Source organism: Myxocyprinus asiaticus, chromosome 23, assembly GCF_019703515.2.
Source record: "Myxocyprinus asiaticus isolate MX2 ecotype Aquarium Trade chromosome 23, UBuf_Myxa_2, whole genome shotgun sequence".
In the NCBI taxonomy this organism is placed as follows: Eukaryota; Metazoa; Chordata; class Actinopteri; order Cypriniformes; family Catostomidae; genus Myxocyprinus; species Myxocyprinus asiaticus.
In genome coordinates this window covers 27,287,501-27,307,308 of record NC_059366.1, presented here as the reverse complement: position 1 = coordinate 27,307,308, position 19,808 = coordinate 27,287,501, and positions in this window count along the sequence as shown.

The following is a 19,808-nucleotide window of genomic DNA, read 5'->3' as shown; positions in this document are numbered from 1 at the left end:
GCAGTTTGCCAACAGGGAAACGAATTAGCGGAAGATATACATTGCATGGGGTTACCTTACAGGGAACCGCCACATGTGGAGCACCTACCCCAGAACAGGGCTCTTAGTTAGCACGTTTACTGGGCTGGCAGTGAGTCTCTCTGAAAACTCGACTGCCACAGGGCTCGGAGGAAGTCAACCAGGGAACATAGTTTGTGAACACTACTGGGAATTAATGGCACACGTCTTCAGCTCAGAGGAGGTGAAAGGCGCTATGTGCAAGTGATACACCTGGCCGGCTATCCCGGGCTTATCCGCTTGTATTGCGTGCCACTACCTGGGATGAATCCGGTTCCACCTGGAGGTTGCAGAACCTTGCAAAAGTGTTGGGTGTTGCCCAGCCCGCTGCTCTGCAAATGTCTGTTAGAGAGGCACCCCTGGCCAGGGACCAGGAGGCCACTGCACCCCTGGTAGAATGGACCCGTAGCCCTACTGGGGGCGGCACGTCCTGGGCATGATATGCCATAGCTATGGTGTCAATGAGCCAGTGAGCAATCCTCTGCTTGGAGACAGCGCTTCCTTTCCGCTGTGCACCAAAGCAGACAAAGAGCTGCTCAGAGATCCTAAAGCTCTGTGTGCGATCCAAATAGATGCATAAAGCACGCACTGAACACAGCAATGACAGGGCTGGGTCTGCCTCTTCCTGAGGCAGCGCTCGCAGGTTCACCATCTGGTCCCTAAAAGGGGTCGTGGGAACCTTGGGCACATAGCCCAGTTGGGTTCTCAAGATCACGTGAGAGTAGCCCGGACCGAACTCCAGGCATGTTTCACTGACAGAGAACGCTTGCAGATCTCCTACCCTCTTGATGGAAGTAAGCGCAGTCAGGAGGGCAGTCTTCAAGGAGAGTGCCTTAAGCTCAGCTGACTGCAAAGGCTCAAAGGGGGCTCTCTGTAGACTCTGAAGAAATCCAGAGAGGTCCCATGAGGGAACGAGGTGCGGTCTGGAGGGGTTCAGCCTCCTGACGCCTCTCAGGAACCTGATGATCAGGTCGTGCTTCCCTAAGGACTTACCGTCCACTGTGTCGTGGTTTGCCGCTATAGCAGCAACGTACACCTTCAAGGTGGAAGGGGACAGCTGCCCTTCCAACATTTCCTGCAGGAAGGAAAGCACCGATCCGACTGCACATCTCTGGGGGTCTTCCCATCAGGAAGAACACCACTTAGCAAACAGACGCCACTTAAAGACATACAGGCACCTCGTAGAGGGGGCCCTAGCCTGAGTGATCATGTCTACCACCACAGACTGCTTAGGTCTTCCGTGTCCCGTCCAGGGGCCAGACATGGAGATTCCAGAGGTCTGGTCATGAGTGCCAGATGGTGCCCCATCCCTGAGAAAGAAGGTCCTTCCTCAGGAGAATTCGCTGGGGGGGCTGTAGCGAGGAGCGTGAGGTCTGAGAACCACATCCGGGTGGGCCAGTAGGGTGCTACCAGGACGACCTGCTCCTCGTCCTCCCTGACCTTGCACAGAGTCTGTGCAAGTAGGCTCACTGGGGAAATGCATATTTGCATAGGCCAGGAGGTCAGCTGTGTGCCAGCGCATCTATGCCGAGGGGTGCCTCGGTCAGGGCGTACCAGAGCGGGCAGTGGGAGGATTCTTGGGAGGTGAACAGGTCTACCTTTGCCTGTCCGGATCCTCTCTAAATCAGCTGAACCACCTGAGGGTGGAGTCTCCACTCTCCCCTGAGGGTAACCTGCCGTGACAGCGCGTCTGCTGTAGTGTTGAGGTCGCCCGGAATGTGAGTGGCTCACAGCGATGTGGAGTCACAATGCTGCTGACTCCAGAGGAGGAGGCGGTGGGCGAGTTGTGACATACAATCAGAGCGCAGGCCGCCTTGGTGGTTGACATATGCTACCATTGCCGTGTTGTCTGTCCGAACTAACACGTGCTTGCCCTGGGTCAACGGCCGGAACCTCCACAGGGCGAGCAGAATTGCCAACACCTCAAGGGAGTTGATGTGCCAACGCAGTCACGGGCCCATCCATAAGCCGGCGGCTGCGTGCCCTTTGCAAACAGCACCCCAGCCTGTTTTGGAGGTGACTGTCATGACCACGATGTGCCTGGAGACCTGCTCTAGGGGAACACCTGCCCGTAGAAACGAGAGGTTGGTCCAAGGGCTGAAAAGATGGTGACAGACCGACGTGATGACCACGCGATGTGTCCCACGGCGCCATGCCCATCTCGGGACTCGAGTCTGAAGCCAGTGCTGAAGTGGAATCATATGCATCAACCCGAGTGGGGTGGCCACCGCCGAGGATGCCATATGCCCCAGGAGCCTCTGAAAGTGTTTCAGTGGAACCGCTGTTTTCTGTTTGAACGCCTTCAAACAAGCCAGCACCGACTGTGCGTGCTCATTCGTGAGGCGCACTGTCAAAGAGACTGAGCCAACTCCAAACTGAGAAAAGAGATGCTCTGAACAGGGAGGAGCTTGCTCTTTTCCCAGTTGACCCGAAGCCCTAATCGACTGATGTGTGAGAACACCAAGTCCCTGTGTGCACACAACATGTCCCGAGAGTGAGCTAGGATTAGCCAATCATCGAGATGCGAATGCCCACTTCCCTTAACGGGGTAAGAGCTGCCTCTGCGACATTTGTGAAGACGCGAGGGGACAAGGACAGGCCGAAAGGGAGGACCTTGTACTGATACGCCTGACCCTCGAATGCAAACCAGAGGAAGGGTCTGTGTCGAGATAGAATCAAGACGTGAAAGTACGCGTCCATCAGGTCTACCGCCGCGAACCAATCTTGATGCCGGACGCTCGCCAGAATGCGTTTTTGCGTCAGCATCTTGAACAGGAGTCTGTGTAAAGCCCGGTTCAGTACTCGCAGGTCCAAGATTGGCCACAACCCACCGCCTTTTTTTGGTACGATGAAGTAGGGGCTGTAAAACCCCTTCTTCATCTCGGCCGGAGGGACAGGTTCTATCGCACCCTTCCTTAGGAGGGTAGCGATCTCCACACGCAAGGTAGCAGCATTTTCATCCTTCACCAAGGTGAAGTGGATACCGCTGAACCTGGGCAGACGCCTGGCGAACTGAATCGTGTAGCTGAGTCAGACGTTCCAGACCAGCCATCGCGATGGATTGGGAAGTGCAAGCCACGCATCCAAGCTCCGCGCAAGGGGGACCAAAGGGACAACATCGCTGGACGTACCGGCAGGTGGGGCCTTGCGGCAGGGTGGAGCTCGAGGTGCCACCCTATGTCGTGGCCGTGCTGAGTCTAGGGACATCGAAGCACTAACCTGGCTCCTTGTGGCCACCCCTGGAACAGCCTGGGACGGGGGAGGAAGTGGCCTGTCCTCGCAACCCGTCGAGACTGTCACATCGTGTACCACAGCTGGGCACGCAGGGGCGGGGAGACCACCACTGGAGCACCGATCCTGCAAGGGAAACCCAGTGGATGGTGGTCGTGATGACAACCGTGCACACTGGATATGTGACCCAGGGAAGGAGGAAACCGCTCTTTTGCTGAACTGTTGGGTTCCGCAGCCACTTGGTCATGTGGCGAAATCAAATAAAAAGGCAACAAAAGGTTCTTCACCGGGGGATGGAGTGGTCTTACTACCAGCTCCAATGCAGTGGGTTTCATCGACCCTGGGTCACCCGTCTCAGGGGTGCTTTGACGACCTTCGTGGGTTCTTGGCGGCCGGCCGTGTGACGGGTGGCATCTGCTTCCTGCGGTTGGCTCCACGCCGGGGCCAGGCCGAAGGGGCGGGCTGTGGCGGAGCCGGTGCAGTCACCGCAGGGGGACGCCCTTGGCAATGAGCAGACGGGGTGCGGGATCTTGAGCCGCGCCGGGGCACGATATGCCGGATACCCTCCGTCTGCTGCTTCACCATCGAGAACTGCTGGGAAAAGTCCTTGACTGTGTCGCCAAATATGCCAGCCTGGGAGATGGGGGCAGCAAGGAACCGTGTCTTGTCGGCCTCACCCATCTCGACCAGGTTGAGCCAAAGGTTGCGCTCCTGGACCACTAATGTGGACATTGTCCACCCGAGAGACCGCGCCGTGATCTTCGTCGCTCGGAGAGTGAGGAGCCCAGCTGAGGCTTCTGCATCCGACTGGACAAGCCTGCTCTCCGATGCTGCGCCTGAGAGCTCATCAGCTTCGTGGTCTCCGAACAAGAGTTCGAACTCGGTGTGAGACGAGCCGGCGGACTCATCCGCGTGCTGGGGAATGAGAGGTCCACGGGGGGATACCCGGCGGAGGCGATCCCATTGGAGTCCCCAAATTGCCCACAGTGCTAGCCATGCTGGTCTCAAACCCGTAGGTAGAAGGACCAAGGCGGATTTGACGTGACCGCAACGTTGCCATGGTCATGTTCTCGCAGTGAGAACATGAACCATCCACGAATGCTGCCTCTGTGTGGGTCGCGCCCAGACACGAAAGACAGCGATTGTGACCGTCTGAAGTTGAGAGGTAACGAACGCAACCAGGAATAACACACAATCTTTAAAATCTTTAAAAAGACGCATCTTTAAAAATACGTTCCGTGTGTGCCGCTCTTTTAGAGAAATATAATCTTTCAGAAAAATATACTCTCTTTTTTTCTGCCAAAGCGCCCAGGGGCGTTCTCTGCAGTGCACCAGTGCAGAGGAGGGAGAAGCCGCTGAAATGCGCCGTCAGATCAAGCAGAGGTGAATGAACAGTCATGAGAATTCAGCTCAATGATCATGACCGTTCAGCTCCGAAGAGAGAAAATCTGAATGAGTGGTTGCATACCAGCTCCTTTTATACCCGTATGTCCGGGGGAGTGGCATGCAAATACCACTCGCCAATTTTCATTGGCCTTTTATCAAAGACCAGAGGTGTTTCGGGCTCCCAAGAGTGACCCCTCGTGTCACTACATCGACACAACGTCGAGTGAGTGACAGATAGGGAACTTGAGCGTTCTGTGGTAAATAACAAACTATAACACTGTTGAAAGCAGTACAATTCAGCAGTACAGTTCAGCATAATATTATAGCAGATTACTTGATATTTTTGCTCTTCTCAGAGTTGTAGTTCTGAAGTCTGGCCTCAGTCTCTCCTTGAACTGGGTCATGACCACAAGCCACAGAAAGTTTTGTTTTACTCCTATAAATTCTTAAATTATACATTTAAAAAAAAATTACAATAAGGTTCTGTTTGTTAACATTAAAGCATTAGGTTCCATGGACAAAAAAATGAAAATGATTTATGTACAGTGTGTATTAATATATATATAATCAAAATCCTACTGTTCATTATTTGTTTGTTAGTTCATAATTAACTGATGTTAATGTATACTTTTAAAATTATTAGTATATTTAGAAATTAAGATTAATACTGTATTGCTGTAAACGTATTGTTCATTAACTTTGTTAATTGATGTTAGCAAATACAACCTAATTATAAGACAAAATATAAAACAGAAATCCAATAAATTATTTACATTTTTATATTGTTTTGTTGTTACATCCTAAATCCTAGAACAATTATTGGCTGCACAACAGTCTACAACACTCGTCAAAATTATCTGCCATAATCCAGTTCAGATATTTAAACCAGAGAATATAAATATGGAAATCAATAGCATCCAGAGACACATCTCATGTATACATCCAACTTCAAGTTCTGCAAAGCAGCAAGCTATCAGCAATGCAGCAATCTAGCACTGGAGCATTGGTTGCTCTCTAACTCTCTGTTTTGGAAAGTGTTAGAAAGTGACAGCAACACTTTTCAAAAGTTATGAACAAAGAAAAGCACTCCATATTCAGAGGAGCTATGCCTAACCAGCATATTTATGTACTTACACCTACTTATATTATGTACTGAAATAAAGTAAAAATATAGAGAAAAAATGAGCTGCTGAATCTGCCAAATATTTTTCAATAGATATTTGACCAAACTGTACAATGCAATATAACTGCACAATTGCTTACGTTTTACTGCAAGAGAAACAAATATGTGATATTCATCTACATTATAGTCAAACAGCCACTGTCCAAGTGAAAAACAGTATATACAGTTGAAGTCAGAAGTTTACATACACCTTAGCTACTTTATTTTAAGAATGTGAAATGTCAGAATAATAGTAGAGAGAAATATTTATTTCAGCTTTTATTTATTTCATCACATTCCCAGTGGGTCAGTAGTTTACATACAATTTGTTAGTATTTGGTAGCATTGCCTTTAAATTGTTTAACTTGGGTCAGTCATTTTGGGTGGCCTTCCACAAGCTTCTCACAATAAGTTGCTGGAATTTTGGCCCATTCCTCCAGACAGAACTGGTGTAACTGAGTCAGGTTCATAGGCCTCCTTGCTCGCACACACTTTTTCAGTTCTGCCCGCAAATTTTCTATCAGATTGAGGTCAGGGCTTTGTGATGGCCACTCCAATACCTTGACTTTTTTGTCCTTAAGCCATTTTGCCACAAATTTGGAGGTATGCTTGGGGTCATTGTCCATTTGGAAGACCCATTTGCGAGTGAGCTTTAACTTCCTGGCTGATGTCTTGAGATGCTGCTTCAATATATTCACATCATTTTCCTTCCTCATGATGCCATCTATTTTGTGAAGTGCACCAGTCCCTCCTGCAGCAAAGCATCCCCATAACATGATGCTGCCACCCCCATGCTTCACAGTTGGGATGGAGTTCTTTGACTTGCAAGCCTCACCCTTTTTCCTCCAAACATAACGATGGTCATTATGGCCAAAAAGTTAACTTTTTGTTTCGTCAGACCAGAGGAAATTTCTCCAAAAAGTAAGATCTTTGTTTCCATGTGCACTTGCAAACTGTATTCTGGCGTTTTTATGGCAATTTTGGAGCAGTAGCTCCTTCCTTGCTGAGCAGCCTTTCAGGTTATATCGATATAGGAGTCGTCTACCTTTTTTCTTCCAGCATCTTCACAAGGTCCTTTGCTGTTGTTCTGGGATTGATTTGAACTTTTCGCCCCAAACTACATTCATCTCTAGGAGACAGAATGCGTCTCCTTCCTGAGCGGTATGATGGCTGCGTGGTCCCATGGTGTTTATACTTGCATACTATTGTTTGTACAGATGAATGTGGTTCCTTCAGGCATTTGGAAATTGCTCCCAAGGATGAACCAGAATTGTGGAGGTCCACAATTAATTTTATGAGGTCTTGGCTAATTTCTTTTGATTTTCCCATGATGTCAAGCAAAGAGGCACTGAGTTTGAGGGTAGGCCTTAAAATACATCCACAGGTACACCTCCAATTCAGTACACTTCCTATCAGAAGCTAATTGGCTAATTGTCTAAAGGCTTGACATCATTTTCTGGAATTTCCCAATCTGCTTAAAGGCACAGGTAACTTAGTGTATGTAAACTTCTGACCCACTGGAATTGTGATATAGTTAATTAAAAGTTAAACAATCTGTCTGTAAACAATTGTTGTAAAAATTACTCATGTTATGCACAAAGTAGATGTCCTAAACGACTTGCCAAAACTATAGTTTGCTTATATGAAATCTGTGGAGTGGTTAAAAAATTAGTTTTAATTACTTCAACCTAAGTATATGTAAACTTCTGACTTTAACTGTAACTCCAGTGAAGCTACATTATGTGAAAACAACTGAAAAATGAAGCCAGTCTCACCCCTGGTCTTGAATCTTGTAGTCTCAGAGACAGTGTATATGATAAGCATTTATCTTTTCATGAACTAGATCCCACGGGAATAAAACAAATGCTGCAACCATCCACTGCAGAGTTATCTCTCCTCCTTTATCTACAGCACAGCGTAACAACTTCTAGGGACTTTTATTTGCCACCTCTCCCTTTCTCTATTTTAAATCTACAATTGTATTATACAGTATGTGCAAAACAAGACCATTTAGCCTGCAGGATCTAATACTGCATGCACAGAATTAGCAAATTAGCATTATTGATCACAAAAGATGGCAAAATAAATTAATCAAACATCAATATCAAAACAACTACATTACTTACAGGCCAGCGTTTACACCCTTACAGTAAACCACCAGACGTGTGAGGCTACTGTCTCAGTGACTAATACAATAGCATGACTCATTAGCCGGGTACCTCTCTACAGGACATGTCTCCAGAGAGACCATAGGTCATATCACATTCTCACCAATTACAACTCAAAAAGCTAAAAAGTGTGAAGAAGAGAAATGAAATAAGGAGAGAGTACAAGCCAGAGAAAGAAAGAGTGTAAAGATTACCTCAGCATCTCAAGATGCTCATATTATTTGCTCTTTTTTTCTTTTTCTTTTTCTAGTAACTACAAGACAGTGTCTCTCTCTTTCTCTCTCTCTCTCTCTCTCTCTCTCACAAACACAACATACAAAGTAGGTGATCTCAGGTTTTGCCCTCCATGTATGGACATTTGGTCCCCACAATGTAGGCCAAACCTGACCACATGTTTGTTTTTCTATCATGAAAGGGACTTTCTATTCACTTCTATTGTTTTTATATTGAGCTATCTTCTATGACCTATTCCTACACTAGTGATTTCAAAAATAGTGGTACTTCGATACCAAGTCAATACTAAAATAAAAAAAGATGTCACGATACCAGTGTTTCCGCAGTACCGGTAGTAGCACTGTCTGACTGACACACGACTGCTCCCAAATGCTCGTATGCTTATTTGAGTGTGTGTTCTTTTACTCATTTTACATTAAAATGTGCAGTTTTTAAGATTAAAATTGTGTGCATTAGAGCAATCATGTGTGAAGCAGACCGCTCACACAGGAAACTCCATAAATATTAAGAATCATATGCGTTATGAGATGACAAAGCGAGCACTAATCCAATATGAAGTGAGCAGCACATGTAGGCTATACAGTATACAGTATTAATATCAATAAATCATAGCATTTGCACTTTAATGATCACACCGGGCCAAGTAATGAATTGTTTATCCAGAGAAGTGAAGCTTCTGTTAAAAACACATGTCAAAATAAGAGCTCACGTCAAAATAAAAGCACGATTCAATTGTATTAATATGGTATCGAAAATTCACTTGTATCGGTACCAACTACTGACATTTTGGTATCGTGAAAACATTACCCTAACCCTAAACTTACTTTAACCCTCACACAAATCTTACTGCATTTTTAGATTTACAACATTTAGACATTATTTTGCTTAAGCCATTTTGCTTGTGGTGACCACTGGCTGATCCCCACAATGTAGGTGATTTAAGGTTTTACTATCCTTGTACTATCCCACAATGTAGGCAAACCATAACTCATACATACATACACATACACACATGCACACACAAACACATACTCCAAGAGGAAAGAGTGGCCAGAATGGAATGACGAACAAAATCGATCCCTCTTACTTATCCCAAAAGAAATCACTCCAATATGTGTTAACGATTACCACTCCAAAATAGACTGGCTGATAAACTAATGGAGTACAAGGGAAAGAGACACTTGGTAAAATGACAGAGACAAGCATGACCTACTCTCAGCCTCTGCCTCATAGATTCATAAGTGACAGACAGAAGTAAAATATGGCACTGTGGGCATGAGGGAGCCATATCAATTATACTATTTTACTACTACATTTTATACAAATATACTATTGAATATATATTCAATGCAGACATGGCATGAGTACTGTAACTCTCTGTATGTTAAATCATGTCAACATTTTGTGCTGCTTATGCTATCATGTCAAGGTTATGTCCTCCAGCCCCTCTGAGGGGCAATGTAAAGGATTTGGCAACAGGGGGTTAACATTCCTGAAGCCCCTGTCCTCTAATTCCATGTGAAGTGAAACTCTTGTTTCTCAGGGCTGCCACGTCAGAGAAGGCTTTCTTTCATCAAAGTCTCTGAGGCCATTGAATTCCTGCCTGTCTAACATATATAAAAACCCTTACAAGGGGTTAAAAGTGATGTAAACATTTGTTGTCAAACCCAGCTCAATATGCAGCGACAACTATAAGATCTTGTCTAGGGTGCCAAATAGGGCAGGAACGGCACTGAGTAAGCCATTCATAGGTTGATTCCCCAAATAAGTGTATAACACTGTGGCTATGTGATGCTATCAGAACATTGTTCCATTTTTTTTTTTTTTTTTTTTTTTTTTGAGAATCACAACCAGCCCAACATAGATACACTGACTCATCCAATGGCTTGTGCAAAGAGGAGGCGAGAAGCAGCTTTCCTGGTTCAGGTAAGGATTTATTTTTCTCTTTGCAATATTCACTAAGTTGAACTTTAATCACACACCACTTCACCAAAATAAAACTCTCATCATAACAAAAGCTCTTGCTTCTTGTTCGGCTCTGTGGTGCCCAGGCTCTCTCTCCCTTTTCTACTTGCGGTGTGGCTCTATTTATCCGTTCTCCCCGTGCTTACTGAAATTAGAGACAGGTGTTAGACATAATTTAGCTCAGGTGTAAGCGCCCTTACCGCTTTCTCTCTCTCCGGAGAGATGCTTGACCACACCCCCGCTGCCACAGCTTGAATTTGGAGTTGGTCTATCTGTTAGGCTGACTGGGAGACTGCTTGGGAGACCTGCTAGAAACAGTCACTAGTGGCACAGAAATTCCACACTTTAACTTTAAATGTAATATAAGAATAGGGCATAAAGCTATTGGAAAAGAATACATTTAAATAAAGTATTATGAATGTGATTTAATGATGTCTATCATTTGAGTGCATTTTAATGTTCCTTAAGCCTGTATTTAATGCCAAGCCCATATTTTTCAAATATATCAGGCTTAGTGTGATTTCTTGTGCTGTTACTGCTGAGCCCTGCTTTGATCTGGGATAATGGTCCATCACTCCACAGCTGTCGGCTTAGTTTCTGCTGCCATGTCCTAAAACACACACTCCTCCCAACCTAGACCTATCCCTTTGCTGATAGAAACATTGTAGGAACATGTCTGGGATTTGCTGCACTTGACCTGAAAAGAAGAGGTTTTAGATATATCAGATTTTTGGCCTTGGCATTGTCTCTAACTCCCTCAGTCTGATCTGACACTAGTGTGCTGTTGACAGCTAGCCTCGTATTCCCATTTGCTGGTTAGGTTGAAAGGAAGAAACATCCAATTTTCCACCAATAAAGGCCTTAGATTCACACAGTAATGCAATTTGTATAGACACAAACAACTTTGTCCTGTTTTGCTAATTTACTAGAGAAAAAAATTGCCAAATTCACCAGAGAGACATTTTCAAATCAGATCTTGAACTTCAGTTCATCAGCAGCCGAGTTACAAAGTCCAATCATTATAACCAACTTTGCAGGTCATCATTTGTTTGCAGATGCCATTAGTGTAATCTAATGCAATGACATTTAAAATGTAAAATTTAAATGTGTCCAAAAGTGTCAAAATACAGTAACATTTGTAGGCTAAATGCTTTCTATTAACCATGTTTATAAATATGGGCAGTCAGGTTTTCTTTTTTTTTTTTTTTTTTTTTTCTGATTCTGGAATAATGTTGCATATTTGGGCTTGCTAATGCTTGGCCCACATAGCACAATAAAGTATGACCATTAATAACAAGATGCAATTAAGCCTTGTTTAATCTATGTTTTTATGCAAGCTACAATTTATGCTAAAATCAGATCAGTAGCTTTTATTTCTAGATCTGGCAACATTGATCAGCAGGTATGCAAATGGGAGGGTACATTAGAAAACATCTGTTCTGATGTTTGTTTTTAAAAATTAAACCTAAACTGCACTCAGAGATTATTTAGCAGAGATGGGCCACTTCTATTAAAATTATTGGGAGAAATTGGAATGCCCAATGGCAGCCAGTGGTCAACGGATGTAGAAAGGAAGTCCTGCCTTACAGGTAAAAGAGACAATCACCTTTTAGATACAGACATCGCCTGTGAATCAACTCGACAACACGCATGCGCATTAGCTATCCAAGACGAGAAAATTACGTTTTTTAGCATTATCTGAGGTAAAGAAGCACAATTAATGATACTAGTGTTGTCAGATTTTACTGATGATTTGAAATATGTCCTTTGATTGTAATCTTGACCAACCGTTTCAGAGATTTCTATCTTTTCCCATTCAAGTAGATAGGAGCTGCACTGGCATGACTGGAAATAGCCTCCTGAGAACATTCCAAAGATGGCCAACAGTGGACTGACTTGCTAGAAAGATTTTGCTGCACTCAAGCAACTGTACCCAGTGTTTCAGTTTGAAATGACAAATTAAACACAGGGTGTAATCAGTTATATTGTCAGCTTAAAAGGAATGACTCTGGTTATTTATGGTGAATTAAAGACCAGTGATGCCATAAAAGTCTGTCTAACTCTCCTGGCAGGATTTTAAATCGGTGAGCCCAACCTGTGGCCAACATTATTGCATAATTCATATTACATATGTCCTTCTGATTGTAATCATAAATCATGAAAAAATATAATAAATGTCGGCAAGCAGAGGAGAATAAAAATCAAAAGATAAAATTCAAAATCATACTCCATTATGACATTGCATTTGTATGGATTCTTCTAATTGATTTCGTACTCAATTGTGGAGGAATGGATTGGATAGGAATCTAGAATTGTATAACTGGGATTTGTTCATTCAGTATTAGAGATGACATCATAGTTTGAGATTCCCATGTAGCCCAAGGGAATCTTACCATTTGGTAGAGGAACATGGATCATGTATGAGGAATTTACAGCCTTTCTAAAGGGAAGTCATGCTGCCATCTAGTGTTCTAAGGATTAAATCACACAGAAACCTACTACGTGAAGTACCCACAACTCAAGAAACCCCAATCAATGAGTGGCAATGATGAAAATAAATAAATAAAAGAAACAAAATAAATGAAAAAGATGAGTTATGTTTCAAATTATAAAACAAAAGATAGGCCTATTATGCTCAAAATGAAAATAAAAGAATTTGGACATGTTCTGGTTGTCAAACTTGGAACATGTCCATAGTTAAAGGGATAGTTCACCCAAAAATGAAAATTATCTCATCATTTACTCACCCCCATGCCATTCCAGATGTGTCTGAATTTCTTTCTTCAAAAAACAAATGATTATTATTATTTTTTTTTATCTCCACCTTTGACTAGCCCCAACCAGTAGGTGAAAGTTACTTCCACACCAGAATGCAGAAGTAAAAGTGAAAATTATTTACAATATAAAAAAAAGTTACAAAAAATAAATAAAAAATAGACTTAAATATTGATCTGTTTCTCACCCACACCTGTCATATTGCTTCAGAAGAAATTAATTTAACCACTGGGGTCAAATTGATTACTTTTATGCTGCCTTTATGTGCTTTTTGGACCTTCTGAGTTCCGGTCACAATTCACTTGTATTGTTAGGACCAATAGAGCTGAGATATTCTTCTAAAAAAATGTTTGTTTTCTGCAGAAGAAAGAAAGTCATACTCATCTAGGATGGCATGAAGGTGAGTAAATGATGAGAGAATTTTCATTCGGGTGAACTATCCCTTTAGTATGATGAATTACACCAGTGGTTATTCTGTTAGGACCTCTGTGTGAACCTTGAGGGGAACTGACTTTAAACATCAACTATAAATGACCCTTAGAACACATGGTTAAATGTAATTAAAAGCATCGCTAAGACAGGTGACATTAGTTCTGAGAAAATGTCTAGCATCATTTGTTTGGCCACCACTTGACAACTTTGATATTTTGAAAATTAATAAAATTAATGCATTTTATATGTGAATTTTCACCTATTACTTATATGCTGATATAACATCCTGTCTGTCTTTCCACAGACCAAGCGTGTAATAATTCAGCCTGTAACATTATTGACAATCACATAGGCTCTAATTGCCTCAAGCCCATTAGTTAACACGTTTAAGCTTGTATATATAATGCATTTCATATCCCCAGTCAATAAACCAAATTAACCTAAATGGTGGTGATCAGACATGAACATAAACGTCAAGATATCAGAACTGGCTGAATTCCTGAGGAGGAAATATTTAAATGTCTCCACTCGTCTCTGCTACATCTGTTTGTGGATTAGCTTATCTCAGCGTTCTTTGCCCTCGTTCTGTTGAAGTGAGAAATCGCACGTCCTCTCAGTTTTGTAGCTGTAAGCCACTCTTGTTCTAATAGAGAAGATGGGCCAGGTGCCAGGCGCTTGTTGGCAGCCCGTGAGCAGCTCTGTCTTAACTCCTCTGGCTATAGATTCTCTGTTGTTTGAAATCCCATCCAGTGCAATCTTTGTCTAGTTAAAATTGTGTCCATCACCTTGTCCTTTCCCCTGAACAATCCAATTATCCCTGCCAGACTACAAAACACTTACTGAAATACACTTATGCATGCATACATGTATTGCAGTTTTGCATGCACAGAAACAGACAGGATCAAATTTTAATCAGATATGATTCAAAACTGACAGCTTAAAATATTAGATATAGTTCTAGTCACACTTCTTTAGTCACATTACAATAATAAACATTGCAAGGGTTGGCAATTACTAGACTCCTGTCTTGGGACTGTTAGATGCTTTAGAAACCCTATCACTATATGAGAGGGGGGTTTCATATAATACTATAAGTCTCTGGGAATTCTTTTATGCACAATTACAGATAGCAACAGAAACAGCCTATTACATGTTCTGTCAAAGAACAGGCCAGGCTGCAGGAAAAGAGATGTAATACTCTGAAGAATAAAGTTAAACACAATTAAAAAAAGACAGCTGACCTAAAAGGTTCCCTAACAAGGATGAAACAGCACTATGTGAGCACTGAAGTGTAAAGAAAGCACAGTCACCTAAGCAAAAGTAACTGAGAAAATTAAAGAATGAAAGAAATGGAAGAGTAGACCACAGCTATAATCATTGTGAATCTTTGGGGTGGCAATTATTTGATTACAATCACAATTGGTTTTCCTATGAATTTTATTGTTATTATTATTATTATTATTATTATTATTATTATTATTATTATTATTATTGTTGTTGTTGTTGTTGTTGTAAATAGTTAATAATGTAATTTTATTCAGTAAATTGTACAGGGATTCGATACAGTAACTTCATCCATTAAAATGCATTTTTTAAATGTTATAAGTGCACACTTCAAAGAAATGTCAAAGAAATATGGGAAAAATTTCAGTCATCAAACCCGAGTGTGCAAATGAAAAAAATAAATAAAAAAGAAAATATAAATAAAAATCACAGGTTTCTGAATTACTTCCCCAAATTCGAGAAAAAGAAGAATGACAGATGACTTCAGACTGTTTATTGTACCAAAAGTTTACTAATTGCACCAAATTACTAATTACTTAAAATGGAACCATGAAATTAACCCAAATATTGCAACAAGAAAGTAACATAATATGAGTAATTTGAAATACGCCTTTTTCCTGTTTCACACTGGATGCCAAAGCAGCGCAGTTTTTTTGTTTTGTTTGTTAACGTCTTGTAGCATACTGTAGTTTTAAATAATAAAACCATACATCTGCATAAGACACAAAATTAAAATATTGTAATTTAATTTGGTTTTTGTGTCATTTTACATCTGACAATAGTGTTTTATTTTTATTTATTTTTTTTTTTTTTTTTTTGCACATGCTCTTACTCCAATAAAACACACTAGAATAAAAATACAGTTTATGCTATTTCTGTGCAATTTCTACTTTTTTTTATGTATTTTTTTTATGATACAAATTATAATCATTATAATGAAGTCCATCAACAATGCACTGTCAAATCAGCGGGAGCAGCACAGCAAAAATAGACTCAATGCCACAATTATTGCAGCGTTGCTGCTCACGATAAGCTCTAGCTATGGTCTGCTGCGCTGGTTCAGCTCCCAGAGTGAATACTCTTATATGTTAGCATGGGCACTGAAAAAAAGAAGTGCTGCTTACACGCTGATTATGCTTTCGGTGTGAAACAGGCTATGATCAAGGTTGCATTTGCAAGACAATACCAAATACATGAGAAAAGCAATATCAACTACATGACTTGAAGGTGCTATAAGTGATTTCACCTCTCTCCAAATCCAGACCCTCCAAAGAAATGTCAAAGATATGTCAGCTAAGACAGGTGACATTAGTTCTGAGAAAATGTCTAGCATCATTTGTTTGGCCACCACTTGGCAACTTTGATATTTTGAAAATTAATAAAATTAATGCATTTTATATGTGAATTTTCACCTATTACTTATATCCTGATATAACATCCTGTCTGTCTTTCCACAGACCAAGCGTGTAATAATTCAGCCTGTAACATTATTGACAATCACATAGGCTCTAATTTTATGCTTTCGGTGTGAAACAGACTATGATCAAGGTTGCATATGCAAGACAATACCAACTACTTGAGAAAAGCAATATCAACTACATGACTTGAAGTTGCTATAAGTGATTTCACCTCTCTCCAAATCCAGACCCTCCAAAGAAATGTCAAAGGTATGTCAGCAAACCTGAAATCATCAAACCCGAATATGCAAAATGATTCAGAAGCAGAGGGTGTTTCTGAATGGCTGGAAAAGTGTGGACTCTTTTTTTTTTTTTTTTTTTTTGCTATTTACCTAGATTAAGGCTGTCACAGAGAGAGGTGTGATTTTTCAGGACACCTATTTCATTGATATTTGTCAGATATTATGTGTATGGTTATGCATGGCATTCCAAACAAATTGCTTACAGCACCTTTAAAATGTCAGCAATTTTTTTTTTTACAAGAACAATGGCAATGTTTTATCTTAATGTCCTCAGAATTAAAGCATTTCTTCAGTGGTGGTCAAGCAGCTATAACAATTCTGTCCTGGGCCCCGTGAATTTATGCCATGGCGCTGCCCCTGACAGCTAGATTACAACAAATTCTGAAAGGTTCCAATCTCAGATTATTACATGCATCATGATGACACTGACATGAGTAAGACCACCACTCAAGGAAAGTTTTTCTAGCTGTTTTTGGGTTCTCACTTTCTCAACTTGACGTGAGGTCAGCATGTGTAACTTTGAAATAAAATGAAAATGAGTAATAAAGAAGAGGGATAAAGGCAAAATGAAATGCTGTTGCTGCATCTACATGATGACCCTAATAACACCTTCATTTTGCCGTCTGATTTAAATCGACTGAGAGCAGTACGAGTCTGGGCACATTTCTGCCACAATCCTCTCCTCACTCATCCTGTTTATCATTTACAACTCTGCCCTTTATTTTTCATGTTTTGTTCAAGTAAACCAAGCATTTCTTATTTATCTAAGCAGAGTATTTAAACTTTTTTTTTTTTTTTTTTTTGCGTTCACCCTCTCCCTCTCGCAGTTCTGCCTCTCAACTCTCTTAAAAACATTTCCACTGTAAATGTGTCTTTTAAAAACATGTGTCTCTCTTTCATCACAGTTTTTCTCCATAATCGATTCCTTCTAGCTCACCCACTTCTCTTTTCACTCTCTGTATTCTGAGTTCTGCTAGTTCTGTCAGCTCTGTGGATCTCGCTGTCCTCTCCTCAGGATTATTATCCCAACCAATCAATATTAATTAAAGTACAATAACATAGCAACTGTCAGATTAAAGTCATATCAAAGAGACTTTGAAGAGTCTAAAAAAGACAGACACAGAAAATAAATCTTTATTGTAACTGCAGGCAGTCAGTGTTAAGAAAGCTTGCTATCTGCTTTCCATTTAAGCTTAAATCATTGAAAATGTAAGGCCTACTCACAGTCACACAAAAAAAGAGATGTACACAGGTGTGTTTAAAAGAAAGAACTACTTCTTAAAAGCAAAGTTTAACTGAAATATTTTCCCATTTTCATAAATTACTGTTTGTAATGAACAGTTAAATTTGAAACTTAGAAAACCTATACATCGACCAGAGTGAGATCAAATGATGAGGCCTGTTCTCTGCGTTTACAGTGTAACTATGTGACAAGGACCTTGGAGAGCTCCCTAATTAATTTGCATTGTCTTGTCTGTTGAGGAACAGTATAAGATGACTTTTAATAATTTTAATTACTTTTAATCAGTAAGTTGTTGCTAACATGAAAAGAATATAGATGTGCTCCTAGAGTATATCTCCATTTGAGACACTTCTGCCCTCTGCAGTTAGACAGAGGCATTGACAAAAATATTTGTTATTCAAACAAACAATTGTGACTAACTGTCATTTTCTCCATTTTGATGCAACTTTATTTATTATAAGGAATCCAGAACTATGGAAACTCCAAGAACATATATTTGTATTTTTAATCAGATGGACAAGCATTTCATTAAACTACTCTTTTGCAATGTGGTCTAAAGCAAAGTACTTAGTCCAAGGTTAGGGGGACTGACAAACAAATAAATGTACAATTATCTGTAAGGTATTAGGTAATGTAAATATTCTCAAATTTCTCACACTTTACATAGTATGTATATGATGTATAGATGAAATGAATAAAAATAGTTATTGAAATTGATTTATTAAACTATGAATTATTAAACAATGAATGAATGGGACATTTGAGCACTCATTCAGATTTCAAATAAAGGGAATAAAGACAAAAAGCTCTTGAATAACAATGAAAGAAAGTTTCCTCATTTGATTTATGCCAGTCCATCCTTTATTATATAAACACCCTTGTATTCAAAACAATATATAGTACTTAATATGCAACTGTTCTCTCTCTTTTTTATATTATTATTATTTATTTATAACATTTCTTTTAAAAGCATTTTTAAAGCTCCACTGCATTCATGAGTAAGAAGAAAATAGCATAAAATAACATAATCTTGTATACAGTACTTCACATAAGATTAGCATGGCTGTGGTATACTAATGTGAATGCATGCAATTCCAGTATCTCTAAAAGAACTAGGGTCAGTTTTTATTATGCTGATCAATACAGTATATAGCAGGCGACAGAAAATGTCATGTGTATAAATTTAGGTTGGTCACCCCTTACTGATGACTCAATACAGAGACAACATATTATTAGATTGTTAATATTATTGTTAGTTGTATTAACAATATCAGGGGGTGATTTGGGGGTTGAAGCTCAGGACTGGTTACCCGAAGGTTGCAGGTTTAATTCACAAATAAAGTGACCTCTCAGTATCAGTTATTAAGTGTGCTGTAAGTTTCTCTGAATAAAAGCATCTGCTAGATGAATACTTGTGTCCTCGTAATAGACAGAGTTTCAAGAAACTGTCCAACACTGGCTTCCAGAATGTCTCTCTTAGATTTAAAACATGCTCAGGTAAATGCGGCCCATATTCGTGAATTCAAACATATGCTAACAGCTGCTAGAATGATATAGCAGCTTGACAACAAATAATTGATGGTGAAGGCTTACCACTCTCTTTTCTCTAATAAGTGGAGTCTTAAGGTGGAGCAATCATCAAAGCCCAATGTCCCATTACATTTGTCCAATGTGTGTTGAGACTCTGGTTTGTTTATGACTTTGTACAGATAGGTATAGTATTTCCAAAACATAATGGGACCAATAATGGTATACAGTGATAGACTGATACATTGGCAAAGAACATATTTAGCCATTTTGAGATTATTGAGAGATTGACTGAGCCAAATAAATTGATTAACAGAAGTGCATGTCATTTGCTAATACAAATTTTTATTATAGGCATATATTAGCATAAAGCTAGCTATCGGCCACCCTCCTCCTCAGATATTCATATGGACTATTGAAAAACCCATCTTGGTCAACCACTACTGTTTTGCTTTGCTTTTTAACTAGACATACAATTGTCCAAAAAGCTTTGTGTTTTAGTAATTAACCACATGCAAATATACTACCACTATCATTTTGTCCATTATCTCTATACCTTGCTGTATTTTTTTCCTCCTTCTGTCTCTTCCACTCTTTTTCTCTAAACACATCCCTCTCTCTCTCTGGCACTCCCCCTCCCTGGTT